At 45.7% G+C, this 17745-nt stretch overlaps 1 protein-coding gene across 3 annotated transcripts in view; it reads right to left on the reverse strand.

Annotated features, from left to right (window-relative positions):
- Positions 1-17508, reverse strand: part of TMEM248 (transmembrane protein 248) — a 43779-nt gene extending 26271 nt beyond the window's left edge. Inside the window, exon 1 of one of the 3 annotated variants that reach the window (XM_003481011.3) lies at positions 17352-17508. The gene's annotated coding sequence lies outside the window, so the exon portion shown is untranslated. Of the gene's footprint in view, positions 1-855; positions 1178-10163; positions 10236-17351 lie in introns of those variants that run through there. The other 2 variants (XM_021086358.1, XM_003124436.4) reach the window with 2 other exon arrangements.

Consider the following 17745-nt stretch of genomic DNA (forward strand, 5'->3'; position numbering starts at 1 on the left):
GCTACAAATGCTCAGACCTCAAGCTGATCAAAAACGAGCAAGCCAATTTACTGAAGGAGCATCATCAACCTTGGAGTTTTTCCTACCGATACCTCCCAGACCCGGCTCACCTCTGAGGCAGGCTAGGAGCCGCAAGCTTTCCTGCTTTCAAGCTGACCGCAAAGAAGCTCATCGTTCAACACTCAGCGAAGGCTGTCATCTGCTAAACTACAGACATGGATTCTTCAAAAAAGGCCCCCTCACCAGCTGTCCACCGGTTATGGTGTCTCCACAATTCAAAACAGCACAACAGGCCTGGTCTTATTCCTGATGGTGCCTATCAAGGGGAGCAGAACTACATGCCTTGAAGCCAGTCGCTAATTTATCTTATTAAAATAGAAGTGAGGATAAGAATCCACCCCATCTCTGGATATTTACCAAGCCTGACACACACAAAAAATACCACTATTTCATTTAAGTGTCTCTCCCTCCCATCTTCTTTCTGAGATGTGTACCATTTGCAAAAGGAGGAGCAACGCAAACACAATCCAACGTCAAAAATGGGAAAACTACCAATATGTTCCCCGAGCCAAATCCAAACGATCCAGGCCTCAGCTCCAGACGTAGGAAGTCCTACCATCTCGAGGGCGGCCTGGAAACCCTGGCTCCGGAGACGCAAGGGCCCCGATGGCAGGCGACCAGGCCGAGGCTACGAGCGCAGGCCAGACCCAAGCCAACGCGGGGCGACCCCCCACCGGCACTGGGGCGGGGGCTTCAGCCCGGAAAGGAAAGGGAGAAACCCGGCCGGCTCGGCCCACCCGGCCCGGCAGTCAGCTCCGGCCGAGCGTCGACCCCCGCCCGCCAGCCCCGGCTCACCTCGCCCCGGTGGGCAGCGGCGCGCCCCGGGCCCGGCCGGGCCAGCTGCTAGGCGGACGCCCGCGGCCGCTCGGAGCTCACTCACGGCGGCGCGCGGCGGGCCCGGGGCCGCTCGGCACCATCCTCCCCGCCGCGCCGGGGGCAGCGTCCGGCTCCGGGGGGCCGACGCGAGGACCAGAGACCACCCGGGCTCCCGCTGCCGCGACACAAGCTAGTCCGCAGGTCCCGCAGCCGCGGTTTCCGGGTAGAAAAAAAAAAGAAGCCACCGCCAACGCCGCCTTGACCTCCGACACCTGCCGTCCGACGGCGGCCCAGCCGGGACAAGACTCCTGGGTCGCCGGCGGCAGAGACGACGCCTCTGGGCTGGGTCACGTGAGGGCTTTAGCGTGAGTACGTGAGCTGCGTGCCTGCGGGCGTGGCGTGCGGGAAGTATGTTGGCGTGTCAGGGTGTGAGTGGGGATGTTGTGAGTGACTGCGGTGAGTGTGCGTGTGTGGTGCACGTTTGTGGATCTGTGTGTGTCGGTGTGCATTATGTACAAAGCTGTAGGCTGTGCAAAAAAGCGGATCTGTGCGTGAATCTTTAGTGTGTGATGGGTGAGTGCAGGGTGTGTGCAGACCTAAGTGTGTGAGTGTGCGTGTGTGTCGGTGTCTCTCTGTGCTCCTCTATTAATCACTCCTGATGAAAGTATCATTTTGTACAATCAAAATTACAAAATGATTTCGTAAAATAAATTTGGCCTTGTCCAGTAAACTTGAAGATACACATTATCTCTGGAGAATGTTACCCCAGAGAAACACCTGCATATCTGCATAAGTAGATCTAATGATGTTTCTAGCATCACTGTTTATAATCACTAAGAATTGAGGAAAAAAACAATGCGCATATAGTCATATATTCATGTGTAATCAAATACCAAAGAGCAGTGAAAATAATTGAAAACGGCTAACACAGCAGGGATCAACCCCAGGGTATACTGTACTAGGGGATCAAATCATGAAAGGATGCATTGTAGCATAATACTACTATAAAAAATTTTAAATGCTAATCTAATCCACATATTGTTTAGGAATGCATACATAATGGGTAGAACTGACAAAAAGTTTGAGAAAAAGGAGTTTCTGTTGTGTTGCAGCGGAAATGAACCTGACTAGGAACCATGAGGTTGCGGGTTCGGTCCCTGCCCTTGCTCAGTGGGTTAAGGATCCAGCGTTGCCGTGAGCTGTGGTGTAGGTTGCAGACGCAGCTCGGATCCCGCGTTGCTGTGGCTCTGGCGTAGGCTGGCAGCTAGGGCTCCGATTAGAGCCCTAGCCTGGGACCCTCCATATGCTGCGAGAGCAGCCCAAGAAATGGCAAAATGACAAAAAAAAAAAAAAAAAAAAAAAGGCATGAGAAAAGGATGCACGAACTTTATGTCACATAGGGTACTTCAAGGTAATAGAGATATTCCCTATCTTAAAAAGGGTCATGAATATGCAGCTATTTAATGAATTGTTATTGTTTATATTTTATGCATAAATTAAACTTTTAATTTTGTATCTGCTAGATAATAAAAAGGAAAAACACACTAGGCTTCTGCTGTTGAGCATGCAGAAGATGCCCTATCAATGACAAAAGCAGCAGAAGTTGCTAAGTATCCTAAAATAGGTCACACTTAGGAGATGTTGCCTGAAGTCATTCTAGAGCCATGAGAGCTACTGTAGACCCCAAACACATATCTGTTGACAAAAGTATTAATAGTTTTCAGTGGGCTTTCAAAAGCAGCTGCTTAACTTTTAGTAGGAAGTAATTAAACCAAACATTTCTAGCCTCAAGATTATGCCCTCAGCCTTGAAGTTGTTAAAACAATCCAAATTACAAGTGGCAGCTCTGGAGTTCCCTTGTGGTACAGTGGGTTAAGGATCTGGTGTTGTTACTGCAGCAGCTCCGGTCACTGCGGTGGCACAGGTGTGATCCCTGGCCTAGGAACTTGCAGATGTCACAGGAGTGGCCAGAAAAAAAAAAAAAAAAAAAAAGTGGAGGCTTTGACAAGCATGCCAATGCAAGAAATGAACAACTACACTCGGCCAAGGGTAATTTTAAAGGTTTGGTGACTGTGGATTAAACTTGAACTTGGATTGCAAGGGTGCAGAGCAATGCAATGGGTCACTGTGTCAGGATAAATATATGCTGTCATAAATTTAAAGTGTCAATTCTGTACATCAAAGTCCAAAGAAGGGAAAAAAATATTTTCAGACACATGTAATTTTTTTCAGAAAAGCGATTATTGAGTCAATGACTGTCTTGCACTCAATAAAATATTAGAATCAATAAATACTCGTTGATGGAGTGCCCGTTGTGGCTCAACGGGTTAAAGACCTGATGTCTTTGTGAGGATGTGGGTTAAGAATCTGGCATTGCCTCAAGCTGTGGCATAGGCTGGCATCTGCAGCTCCTATTCGACCCCTGGCCTGAGAACTTCCATATGCTGCAAGTGTAGCTGTAAAAAGAAAAAGAAAAAAAAAACTTATTAAGTGAAAGAACAGTAAACATGTCATAAAAGAAGAAATATGATTTCCAACAGATAGAAAAAGATGTCACTGGTAATGATGAAAGATACGCTGAGGGTGAGCAGATAGTTTGCTGGGAAGGGGGAATTTTCAGCAGCAGAAAGGAGAGCCGCAGGCCCCGGATGGAGTGGGATTTGGGGTCTGGTCCTGACTCTGCTGCTCATGATCTTTATCCCCTTGAGCAGGTCCCAAACTGTCTGAACCTCTTGTCCTTTATCCCTAAGCTGGAGATGACAATATCAGCTTCTTCGAGTTGGTAAAAATCCTTCAAACTTTGTCAACTGCAAAGCGCTCTCCAAAGATAGGTTGAGTGCTGTGAGAGTTGGCCGTGGTAGGATCAGAACTGACCTTAGGCTGTTTTGTGAACGTTTTTGCAGCATTTCAACCCCTGGTCAATGTACTGATCAACAGTGCTGCTTTGTAACCCATGGGTTCAAGGAGCTTCAGAGTAGTTTATGTCAGCGTCTCACTATTAATGATTGATGATAATCAGACAGATGGTTTATACCTGGGTCTCAGTGCAGCCCCGTAAGAGGCTCTGGCCCTGAGAAATACAGCAGGGCTATGCTTATGTGGCCAGCAGGATACTAAAGAACAAAAAAATGGAGTTCCTGCTGTGGCTCAGCAGGTTAAGAGCCTGACTAGTCTCCATGATCTCTGACTTGGCTCGGTGGGTTAAGGATCTGGCGTTGCCCCAAGCTGCAGTGTAGGTCGAAGATGTGGCTTGGGTCCCGTATTGCTGTGGCTGTGGTGTAGGCCAGCAGCTGCTGATCTGATTCACCCCTAGCCTGGGAACTTCCAGAAGCCTCAGGTACAGCTCTGAAAAGGAAAAAAAGGGGGGGGACGACTCCATTTTGGAGGCTTTCTCTTCCAAGGTGTTGCATGCACAGGTTGGTGGTTCCTAGCCCCAAAGAGAAAATACATTCTGTCTTTGCTTTTACCAAAAAAAGGATAACAGAACCTCAATACTGGCCTTTCCAGACCTCCTGCTATGAGACAGACTTTGGCTGTGATGCACATCTTTACTTTCATGCTGTTGCTATAGTGTTGGTTTGTTTTTTGTTTTTTTTTCCTGTAATAAAGTATAGCAAAGTCATTTAGGGTCCTGTGTGTCTTCTTGAGCAACCAAACCCTGTTAAAAGCTTCTTCTTCATTGCTACCATCCATGCAGCTGATGTCAGGATTTACTGAAAACCCTCTCTGACTCCTTTTTTTTTTTTTTTTTTTTTTTTTTTTTTTTTGCTTTTTAGGGCCGCACCCACAGCATATGGAGGTTCCCAGGCTAGGGGTCCAATTGGCGCTGCAGCTGCCAGTCTACACCACAGCCACAGCAATGCAGGATCCGAGCTGCGTCTGCGAGCTACACCACAGCTCACGGCAACGCCAGATCCTTAACCCACTGATCGAGGCCAGGGATCAAACCCGAAACCTCATGGTTCCTAGTCCGATTCATTTCTGCTGCGCCAAGATGGGAACTCCCCCCTGACTCATTCTCAACTCGAAATTTGGCTGAGGCATTATTTAAAAAGAAAATGGACGAGTCTGACCCAGCGGATGAAAATGAACACGTTACCCTTGTAACTTGTTTGAAATAGCACAGACTTTGCAATGAGATAGTTAGCAATCATAATAATGAAATTAAAAAAAAATATTTCCAGCACAATCTGGAAAGGAAAACAATCTGAACTTCAGGAGCCAGAAAAAATGGATCAGAAGGGAAGTGCAAACCCATGCCAGGTCAGCTCAAAATTTAATTCCGTGGTTGCTGCTATGAGTGTCAGAAAAATGAAAGCCAGTTCAGACTCTCCATGGGCTGAGGCATGCCCTCTCTGGCTGGCACTCTCATTCCTGAGGCATCAGCGAAGGCTGTGACACCCATGACAACTAAGAAGATAATTCAAGTGGGTTAAGATGACAATGGAGGGCAAGAAACCGTGGAAATGAAGGATTATTCGGGGAAGGAATGGAGTCGCTTTGTAGACCATTCCAGGCGTGATCCTGATCAGCCTTTGTTAAAATGACTCCTGAGACACGGAGACCAAGGGGTAGTGTGTCTGCTCTGAACGCTGTGGACCAGAGCGGGGGATATGTGCCCCCCAACCCCATCCTCTGTTGGCTCATACCTGTGTGAGGATGGTTCATGGGGAATCATTTAGGGGAAGCCCCCAGATGAACCGAATGGATAAAGAGAAGGGTCCATTATACATACGCGGAGAAGGGCTATTTTATGCCCCTCCCTCTGTCAACCCACTGATGCTGCAGAAACGCTGCAGGACTGGCGTATCTACATAATTACGGAACCAACCAATGACTGGGGGCCCCTCAACCAGGCTACCACCCAAACTGTAATAAAGGAATCCCGCCAGCATCGACACCACCTATGACTTTGCTCTTGCCATCATGAGAGAATATCAAAGAGGCAGCCTCAACCCCTGTATCCCAACAGCCACATAGGGAATTTCAAAAAAAATGTTTTTAAAAAGTTAGATGGTAGAGGGAGTTCCCTTCGTGGCGCAGTGGAAATGAATCCGACTGGGAACCATGAGGACACAGGTTGGATCCCTGGCCTCGATCAGTGGAGTAAGGATCTGGTGTTGCCATGAGCTGTGGTGTAGGTCGCAGGCATGGCTTGGATCTGGTGTTGCTGTGGCTGTGGTGCAGACTGGCAGGTGTAGCTCTGAATCAACCCCTAGCCTGGGAATCTTCATATGCCACGGAGGCTGCCCTAAAAAAAGATGGTAGAGCCACTTTGGAAAACAGATTGGCATTTCCTCAAACAAGTTAAACAGAATTAATATGTGCCCCCACCATTCCACTCCTAGAGACTCAAGAGAATTGAAAACATGTCAACCCAAAAAATGTGTACTTAGCAGTGTTTGCTTTCCTTTTTTTTTCTTTTTTTTTTTTACATGAATGCTGCCATAGATTGTCAGTGAAGCATTTTTGGACCACTTTTAAAGCATGATAGAAAAATAAGCCCTGATTAGCAAACATGTTTCTTTCCTTTTCATCCTAGTTATTGCAACCAAATTATTCCACATGCATTACATATGGAATAACAGCATATTCCATAAAAACATATACATGAAAAAAATGTGTACACAAATGCTCATAACAGCATCATAATAGCCAAAGTAGAAACAGCTCAAATATTCACCAACTGATGAGTAAACAAAATGAGCTATAGCCATGCAATGGACTTTTTTTTTTTTTTTTTTTTTTTTTTTTTTGCTTTTTAGGGCCGCAGTTGCAGCATATGAAGGTTCCCAGGCTAGGGGTCTGATCAGAGCTACAGCCACCAGCCTACACCACAGCCACAGCAACGCAAGATCCAAGCTGTGTCTGTGACCCACACGACAGCTCACAGCAACGCCAGATCCTCAACCCACTGAGCGAGGCCAGGGATCAAACCCGCATCCTCATGGATGCTAGTCAGATTCATTTCTGCTGAGCCACGATGGAAACTCCTCAATGGACCATTAGTCACCCATAAAGCAGAAGGAAGGGCTGCTACCTGCCTTAACGTGGATGAACCTCGGAAACATACTAATGAAAGAAGCCAGTAACAAAAGACCGTCTATTATATGATTCCATTGACATGGAAAGTCCAGAACAAGCAAATCTATGGGGACAGAAACTAGATTAAAGTTTGCCTAAGGTGAGAGTTGATTGGAGGGTGACAACTCAAGGGGAGTTTCTTTGAAGGACAATGAAAAGTTCAAAAATCCACTGTGGTCATGCTGGCCCAACTCTGTGAATTTACTAAAAACCATTGAATAGTGCCCTGTAATTGGGTGAATTGTATGGTATATCAATTATATTTCAATAAAGCTTTTTTTAACAACTTAAATTTTTTATGAAAGAAAGAAAATCAAAAGAAGAGAGTAACTTCTCAAGTTCTAATCACATGGAAATCTTTAGATAGTTAATATTATTTTTTATTTTATTATCATTATTGCTCGCCCTTCCTTCCTTCCTTCCTTCCTTCTTTCTTTCTTTCTTTCTTTCTTTTGCTTTTGCCTTTTAGGGCCACAGTGCGGCATACGAAAGTTCCCAGGCAAGGGGTCCAATTGGAGCTACAGCTGCCGGCCTACACCACAGCCACAGCAACTCGGGATCCAAGCTGCATCCGCAACCTATACCACAGGTCATGGCAACAGCAGATTTTTTTTTTTTTTTTTTTTTTTGCTATTCCTTGGGCTGCTCCCTCAGCATATGGAAGTTCCCAGGCTAGGGGTCTAATCGGAGCTATAGCATCTGCTCTATGCCACAGCCACAGCAATGCCAGATCTGAGCCGTGTCTGTGACCTATACCACAGGTCACGGCAACGCCAGATCCTTAACCCACTGAGCGAGGCCGGAGGTCGAACCTGCAACATCGTGGTTTCTAGTCGGATTCGTTTCCGCTGTGCCATGACAGGAACTCCGTAGCTCCTCTAGTTCTTTTTTTGTTTGTTTGTTTGTTTGTTTGTTTTTGTCTTTTTGCTATTTCTTTGGGCCACTCCCGCGGCACATGGAGGTTCCCAGGCTAGGGGTCTAATCGGAGATGTAGCCACTGGCCTACGCCAGAGCCACAGCAACGTGGGATCCGAGCCGCGTCTGCAACCTACACCACAGGTCACGGCAACGCCGGATCCTTAACCCACTGAGCAAGGGCAGGGACCGAACCCACAACCTCATGGTTCCTAGTCGGATTCGTTAACCACTGCGCCACGATGGGAACTCCTAGTTCTATTGGGTATAGGAGATGTTCCAGGATGGCCTAGACCTGGTAATAAGCACCTTAGGGCAACGGAATTAACCCAGGGGGCTCTGGGGATGCTACTGAGAGGGATCAAAATTAAAGTCTGGCTAAAAGTTGGAATATATGGAGTTCCCATCGTGGCTCAGTGGAAACAAATCTGACTAGGATCCATGAGGTTGCAGGTTTGACCCCTGGCCTCACTCAGTGGGTTAAGGATCCAACATTGCTGTGAGCTGTGGTGTAGGTTGAAGACGTGGCTCAGATCTGGCATTGCTGTGCCTGTGGCGTAGGCCAGAGACTACAGCTCCGATTTGACCCCTAGCCTGGGAACCTCCATATGCTGTGGGTGTGGCCCTAAAAAGACAGAAAAAAAAATTGGAATATGTGATTTTTATTTTATTATTATTATTATTATTATTATTATTAGAGCTGTGCCCACAGCATATGGAGGTTCCCAGGCTAGGGGTCGGGGCAACTCAGAATCTTTAACCCACTGAGCATGGCCGTGGATCAAACCTGCATCCTCATGGATACCAGTCAGGTGCATTAACACTGAGCCACAACAGGAACTCTAGAATGCGTGATTTTTAAAAATATGCACTGTAGTACTGTCAGCTTTACCTGCTATGTTCTTATGGTGGAACTGGGACAGAGGGGAGGGGTGATGATAGAGAAACTTACAGAGAACTCTTCTCTTCTGTAGCCCAGTTTTTCTTGTCTGTGCCTGGAACTACACTTAAGGGCTCCAGAGGCTGGAAACACTCCATGACAAGATACCATATCCAATCCAGAGGGCCAACAGGCACATGAAAAGATGCTCAACATTGCTAATTATTAGAGAAATGCAAATCAAACTACAGTGAGGTACCACCTCACACCAGTCAGAATGGCCATCATTTAAAAAAATCCACATATAACAAATGCTGGAGAGGGTGTGGAGAAAAGAAAACCCTCCTACCCAGTTGGTGGGAATGTCAATTGGTGCAGCCACTAGGGAAAACAGTATGGAGGTTCCTCAAAAAACTAAAAATACAGTTGCCATAGCATCCAGCAGTCCCCCTCCCGGGCATATATCTGGACAAAAGTATAATTCAAAAAAGATGCATGTACATCAATGTTCATTGCAGCCCTGGTTACAATAGCCAAGACAGGGAAACAACTTCAATGTCCTTGCACAACAGAGGAAGATGTGGTACATATACACAGTGGAGTACTACTCAGCCATAAAAAGAAAGAAACAACGCCATGTGCCGCAACATGGATGATCATGCTAAGCAAAGAAAATCCGAGAAAGACAAATACGGTGTGATATCACTTAGATGTGGACTCTAAGATATGATACAAATGAGTTTATCTACAAAACAGAAACAAAGTTGCAGACATAGAGAACAGACTTGTGGTGGCCCAGGGGGAGGGAGGGATTGGTAGTTTGGGGTGAGCAGGTGCAAACTATTGTATATAGAATGGATAAGCAACGAGGTCCTACTGTAGAGCACAGGGAATGATATTCGACACCCTGTGATAAACCATAATGGAAAAGAATGTAAAAAATATGAATATATATATATATGTATAACTGAATCACTTTGCTCTACAGCAGAAATTAACCCATTGTAAATACTTCAATAAATTTATAATTCAATAAAATAATTTTTAAAAAAGATCCCATGTCCATTAATTTGGACCTAACTGCAGGAATTCCAAAGGGATTGGTGGGACTGGTGGTCTGTAGCCCCCCCACCCTGCCACGTTGGAGCTGCTGTTGAAAATGTTTCATTGCCTCGTGGATGGGATAACAGTATCTCTCTGCCCTTGTTCAGTTAGAACCTCAAGATGAACCGAATCGGGGGCCCCTCGGTGTCTCGTGTTGCTACCACCCGTAAGACTTGCCCAGTGGAGAACCAGAGCATCCTGCTTCAGAAGGAAAAAAAACAGATTAAAATGAATGCTATGTGGAAGAAGATGAGATGGCTATGAGGGGACGGAGAGATTAAATTTTTTAAAGGGAATTTCTGACCTTTTGATCTCGATGCCTTGTGAGACGCTTAGAGCAAGAGCAGAAACGTGGTCTCTCAGTTCTGATGCAGAAGATCCTTGGGGCAAAGTACCTGTTTGCCAAAGCCTCCCCCTCTTTTAAAGAGCCAGCAAGTGATCTGACCACCATGGAAAACAGTTTGGCCACAGAAAATTAAACATAGAATTACCGTGTGACCCAGCAATTTTATTCCTAGGTACACACCCAAAAGAAAAGCAGGAACCCAACAGATACTTACGTCCCAGTGTGCATCACAGTGTTATTCGCAAGGGCCACCAAGCTAAATGTCTACCAACAGATGAGTCAACAACACGATATGCACACACAATGGAATATAATCTGTTTTTTGTTTTGTTTTGTCTTTCTTTTTAGGGCTGAAGCCACGGCATATGGAGGGTCCCAGGCTAGGGGTCGAATTGGAGCTGTAGCCTCTGACCTATGCCACAGCCACAGCAAAACCGGATCCGAGCCGGGAATGCAACCTACATCAGAGTTCACGGCAACATCGGATCCGGAACCCTCTGAGCGAAGCCAGGGATCAAACCTGGGTTCTTATGGATGCCAGTCAGGTTTGTTAACTGCTGAGCCACGATGCGAATGCCTGAATATAATCTTAAAAAGGAATGAAATTCTGATACAGGCTACAACACGGATGAACTTGAGAACATTATGATAAATGAAATAAATCAGACACAGCACAGACAGTGTATGACTTCACTTCTATGAAGCAGTAGAAGAGGCAAGTCCATTAAGACAGAAAGCAGAATCGGGGTTGCTAGGGGTTGTGGGGAGGTGGGGAATGAGGGGTTACTATTTAATGGGGACAGAGTTTCTGCTTGGGATGATGCAAAAGTTGTGCAAACAGATGGTGGGAAGGGTTACGCAACACTGTGCGTGTACTTAAGGCCACTGAATTGTTCCCTTGAAAACGGTCAATTTTATGTCATGTCTATTCCACCAGATAAAAACAAGGGAGCTGACAGCGTGGCACCTGTGAATTTCTGGGTGTGGGCCATGTCCTCACAAAGGATGAACAGGTGGGAGGTGTGACCGTGTGACCATTTGGAACAGGATAAACGTGGCTATGCCTTTGGTTTCCCATTTCCTCTATATATGTGAACATAAAGGATCTTTTGTTATTTTTTGGCCATGCCCACAGCATGCAGAACATCCCAGGACACGGATCAAACCCACACCCCAGCAGTGACCTGTGTGGCTACAGTGACACCACCAAGATTCTTAACCCACTGAGCCACCAGGGAATTCCTCTAGAACTGTTCTTTTTAAAAAAAAGTTTATTTAAAAGATGTCGTGGGTATTAATTGTGTTGAAGGTTTAAGAAAGGTACCTACAGGAGTTCCCGTCGCGGCACAGTGGTTAATGAATCCAACTAGGAACCATGAGGTTTCGGGTTCGATCCCTGGCCTTGCAAGGGATAAGGATTAAGGATCCTGGGTTAAGGATCTGGCATTGCCATGAGCTATGGCGTAGGTCGCAGACGCAGCTCAGATCCTGTGGTTCTGTGGCTCTGGGGTAGGCTGGCAGCTGTAGCTCTGATTCGACCCCTAGCTTGGGAAATTCCATACGCCGTGGGAGCGGCCCAAGAAATGGCAAAAAGACAAAAAAAAGAAAAAAGAAAAAAAAAAGATAGGTACCTACAAAAAAAAAATAAAAGAAAGAAAGAAAGAAAGGAAGAAAAGAAAGAAAGAAAGAAAGAAAGAAAGAAAGAAAGAAAGAAAGAAAGAAAGAAAGAAAGAAGGAAAGAAAGAAAGAAAGAAAGAAAGAAAGAAAGAAAGAAGAAAGAAAGAAAGAAAGAAAGAAAGAAAGAAAGAAGAAAGAAAGAAAGAAAGAAAGAAAGAAAGAAAGAAAGAAAGAAAGAAAGAAAGAAAGAAAAGAAAAAAAAAAGAAGTTCCCATCGTGGCGCAGTGGAAATGAATACAACTAGGAACCATGAGGTTGCAGATTCCATCCCTGGCCTCGCTCAGCGAGTCAAAGATCCAGCATTGCTATGAGCCGTGGTGTAGGTTGTAGACACAGCTCGGATCTGGCGTTGCTGTGGCTGTGGTGTAGGCCGGCAGCTGTAGCTCTGATTCGACCCCTAGCCTGGGAACTTCTATATACTGCAGGTGCAACCTTCAAAAGGCAAAAACAAACAAACAAACAAAAAACAGACCACAGTGCTCCCCATGGGGAACACTGGGCCCTGTCAAGGGATTCCTCTCATTGGGAATGAATATCCATCAAACCATGTGATGTTTGGACCCAGAAAGAACAAAGATGAAGCCTCCAAACTGTATTCCGATGAGAACTAAAAATGGTACATGAGAAAATGCAGATTTTGTTGGGAGGGGCGAATTCATCAGGGGTAGATTAATTAATTATGGTTCAATCAGTCACCGGAAATATGCCATAAGGTATAGATCACCATGGACTGGAGAAGAAAAGAATTGTCAAGTATAGAGAAGTTTGTGCTGGTATCGCTGGGTGGAGTCACTGTTCAAATGAATACCAACCCATCAAATGACTGCAAACACTTGGAGTCTGTAAGCATGTTTGGATTCTCTACATGAAGAGGGTCCCTTTTCCCAGGTGTTCTGTGCACGTAGGGTGACAAATGCATTTCCTTACATTAAGCTGTTGCTATCTGGTACCCTTTTCCTGAGATAAACTCTGGATTTGTAAACATTGCCTTTCTGCATCCTGTCATTTTGGGTCTTTAAGCAATTCGAACCTCAGAGCGCCCGTCATGACTTGGTGGTTCACGAACCTGACTAGCATCCATGAGGATGCGGGTTTGATCCCTGGCCTCGCTCAGTGGGTTAAGGATCCCACGTTGCTGTGAGCTGTGGTGAGGCTGGCGGCTACAGCTATGATTCAAGCCCTAGCCTGGGAACCTCCATATGTCGCAGGTGCGACCCTAAACAAAACAAAACAAACAAAAAAACCTCTTTACCCCATTGGTGCAGTCTTGCTTCATTAACAATCTGAGTCCCCTGATGGGGTGCGCTGACAAGGACACCCCCCCACCCCTTGCTAAAACCTGAAATCTAAACACGAGCAAATGAGCAAACAAATCCAGGCTGAGGGTCGGGCCGGGAAAACAGCCAGCCCATCCTCAGCAATAACAGAGACTGAAATCATGCCATTTGCAGCAACATGGATGGAACTAGAGACTCTCATACGAAGTGAAGTCAGTCAGAGAAAGACAAATACGGTATGATATCACTTATATGTGGACTCTACAAAAATGATGCAAATGAACATATTTACAAAACAGAAGCAGACTCACAGACAGAGCAGACAAAATTATGGTTACCAAAGGAGAAAGGAGGGGGAGGGATAAATCAGGAAGTTGAGATTAATACATGCACTCCACTATAAATAAAATAATCAAGAAGGACCCACGGTACAGCACAGGGGGCTGTACTCAATATCTTGCAATAATCTATAATGGAAAAGAATCTAAAACATTACACACACACACACACACACATATAATTGAATCACTTTGCTGTGCATCTGAACCTAATACAACATTGCAAATCAACTACACTTCAATCCAAAAAATTAATTAACTAAAAAAAAGTTAGGAGTTCCCGTCACGGCTCAGTGGAAACGAATCTGCCTAGGATCCATGAGGACACAGGCTTGACACCTCACTTAGTGGGTTAAGGATTCGGCCTTGCTGTGAGCTGTGGTGTTGGTTGCAGACATGGCTTGGATCCCGGGTTGCTGTGGCTGTGGTGTAGGCTGGCGGCTAGGGCTCTGATTTGACCCCTGGCCTGAGAACCTCCATATGCCCTGGGTGCGGCCCCCCAAAAAAGACACACACAAAATTTAGCCCACACTCTTCAAATGTATCAATATCATGAAAAACAAACAAAAAATCCTTTCATAGCATACATATATGGCAAGTCATCCTGATGTTAAATATCTTACAATTTTATTTGTCAGTTATAACTCAATAAAACCGAATAAAGCAAATAAGCCTGGGCCATTGTTCTAGATTAAAGGAGACAAAGGAACAGGACAGCTAAATGCAATAGTTAGTCCTGCATAGAACCTAGGGTTTTTTAAATCTAGATTTTTTTTTTTTTTTTTTTTTTTTGCTGTTGGTGGTTTTTTTTTTTTTGCTTTTTAGGGCCGCACTCGTGGCATATGGAAGTTCCCCTGCTAGGGGTCAAATCAGAGGTACAGCTCCCTATGCCACAGCCAAAGCAACACCAGATCTGAGCAGCAACACTGGATCCTTAACCCACTGAGTGAGGCCAGGGACTGAACCCTCGTCCTCATGGATACTAGTTGGGTTTGTCACTGCTGAGGCGCAATGGGAACTCCCAGAGTGGCTGTATTCTAGTAAAATGTTATGTACAAAAGCAGGTGGTGTTGGACCAGGTGTGTCTGCCTGCCGTATTTTCTGACCCTTTTGCTTTAGGCTGTGAGAAACTCAGGGCAATGCTGCGACATCCCACAGTCGACTGGAAATTCATGGCTGGAATTAACAACTTCTCTTCAAACATGGGGAGTGGGATGTGCCTGGGCTGTGGGATGGAAATCCTGTGACATCAGATTGTTATGATTATTACACAACTACAGATGTGATAAATTCATTTGAGTAATATAAAAAGAAAAAGAAAAAGACTCTTACTACTAAAGATGCTAAAAAAACCCAAAAAACATGGGGAGTTCCCTTGGGGCACAGTGGGTTAAGTATTAAGCATTGTTACTGGAGCAGCCCTGGTCACTACTGTGGTGCGGGTTTGATCCCTGGCCTGGGAACTTCCACATGCTTCAGGTGTAGCCAAAAAAGCCCAAAGCAAAGTATGCATCAAACATTGTAGCTTGAAATGCTATAATCCGAATCGCCGAATAACTAACAACTTCACAGCCACCTCCCCCTTGAAAAATCCTCTCCTCTTTTTCATCTTTTCTTTAATAAAAACTCTTCAGGAGTCTCCTCATGTCTCAAGGGGTTAAGGATCTGGCATTGTCATTGCTGTGGCTCTGGTTACTGCTGTGGCACGGGTTTGATCCCTGGCCTGGAAACTTCTGCATGCTGTGGACATGGCCAAGAACAAAAAAAACCCAAAACAAAACACAACTCTTTAGATTTCCTTTTCTTCCTGAAGCCCAAGGTCCAAAGCATGGGTGTCTATCATCCCCTCTTGTCTCAGTTCTCTGAGGTCTTGGGCAGAGTTGGATAAAACGATGCTTTGAAATGGGGCCTTTGTGGGGATGTAAATCGATGCCACTGCTATGAAAACCATATGGCAGGTCCAAATGATGCAAAAAAAAAAGAACTGCTGGAGTTCCCGTCGTGGCTCAGCTATAACAAACCCAAATAGTCATCCATGAAGATGTGGGTTCGATCCCTGGCCTCGCCTAGTGGGTTAAGGATCCGGTGTTGCTGTGAGCTGTGGTGTAGGTCACAGACACTCCTGGGATCCTGCCTTGCTGTGGCTGTGGTGCAGGCTGGCAGCTGTAGCTCTGATTGGATCCCTAGCCTGGGAATTTCCATATGCCGCGGGTGCAGCCCTAAAAAAGCAAAAACAAAACAAAACAAAAAAGAAACTATATGATCCAGTGCTTCTGGGTATATATCCATCCAGAACAGAATCAGAATGTTGGAGAGAAAACTCCACTCCCATGGTCACAGCAGCACTATCCACGATGCCTAAGACAAGGAAACGCATGAATGGATAAAGAAAATGTGGAAGCGCGCAATGCAATCCCACTCAGCCTTAAACAAATAAGGAAATCCTACGATACAGGACATGCATGGACCTTAAGGACATTGTGTTGAGTGAGATAAGCCAGACACAGGAAGACCTGTCCTGCCGGATTTCCCTTCCACGAGGTATCTAAAAGCGCCCGAGTCATAAAATCAAAACTTGGAATCGTGGTTGCCAGGAGCTGGGGATGCAGGAAATGGGAAGTTATTCGTCAACCGGCAAGTTTCAGTTAAGCAAAAGCTCTATAAGCTCCAGAGATCTGCTTACAGCATTGAACCAAATAAATGCACACTTAAAAATAATGCACACTTCAGCAATTGCTAAGAGGATAGGTCTCACATCAAGTGTTGTTACCCCGATACAAAAAAGAAGACAAAGAAACAGACCTGGGCTCCGGAGCTTGTCAGCCTGCGTTGGTTTGAATCCTGGCTCCCACTTCAGTGCTGGGGCCTTGGACAAGACACGCATCTCTCTGCTTGTCTCCTTTCGGTGCCTCGGGGTAATAATAATACTTGCCTTCAGGGCCCTTGAGAAGGTTAAAGGTCTTGTTTTCCACGAAGCCCTTAGCACAGTAACTAGCATGGATCAAGCGCTAATGAAGGCTACCTATCATTACTTCTGCTAGACGAGGTTTATTAAGGAGGTAATGCATTTGAAATGCTTGCCTAGCCTGGCACCTTGTATCTAAGGGCTGAACACATGTGAGAGACTACAATTATTCCACTGGGCAGATGATTTTTTTTTTTTTTCTTTTTAGGGTCACACCCGTGGCATATGGAAGTTCCCAGGCCAGGGGTCAAATCTGAGCTGTAGCCACCAGCCTACACCACAGCTCAGGGCAACACCAGATCCTTCACCCACTGAGCGAGGCCAGGGATTCAAACCCACAGCCTCAGGGATACTAGTTGGGTTCGTTAACCACTGAGCCACGATGGGAACTCCTCCTCCACTATGTCTTGAGCCGTTTAACTGTTCATATTTTTATAGCTTCCCATTCCTACGGGATTGGAAACGGAGCTGAAGGCAAAGTCCAAGACATGTGCCTTTTCGCAGTCCCTGCAGCACCGTTCTCTAGATGGAGGCTCGGCTCTATATCCAGTTAGAGCGCGGAATTCCCGCGGTTTAAAGGCAGAACCTTCCGCGGCCCACCTGGGCCAGCCCCCGACTGACGGGTTCACCTAAACACGCACAGAGACAGGGCTCCTTCCGGACTGAGTGGCTCTTATTTACAAAGTGATACGAGCAAGTTTCCACTTGAAATAGAGATCACGTCCATCCACCCCCTCTCACTTTGCAAATCAGGAGAAAATGACCAGCCGCCTCCCGCATCCCGTCTGTCCACCTCCCGGAGCAGGTGCCGCCAGAATTTCAGGTTAATTCTGATGACAGACTCTCTCGGTGCTTGGAGGAAGCGTTCTCCGTAGTCAAGAAGGCTTACCAGTTTTCTGGCTGCCACTCCAAATCCGAGGAACTAGCTTTCGTTCAGCTTCATTGACTTTTTACAAAGGGAGCAAGCAATTTTCTTGAAACCATTCAGCAGGTGTGTACTTCTATGGAGGAAATTTAAACCAGACACTTACCGTCTGCAGAAACTCATTATTCTTTTAAAGAGGGGCCGGCCTCAGAATCTTGTAAGAGGGTGATTCCACCCCTAGAGGTAGCATTCTGTATTGGCAACCACAGACAGGTTGCCTGGGAAACTGGCGACAGCTGTGTCACTTTTAAAACAAACTTCTCCCTGTAAGAGCTAATATGAACTATTACAATTCTGTGTTGTGCAGTGGTTTGGAGCTTTTGTTTTTATACTCTGTGAATATTTTTTTTCTGATTTT

Source organism: Sus scrofa, chromosome 3 (assembly GCF_000003025.6).
Source record: "Sus scrofa isolate TJ Tabasco breed Duroc chromosome 3, Sscrofa11.1, whole genome shotgun sequence".
NCBI classification, from domain to species: domain Eukaryota; kingdom Metazoa; phylum Chordata; class Mammalia; order Artiodactyla; family Suidae; genus Sus; species Sus scrofa.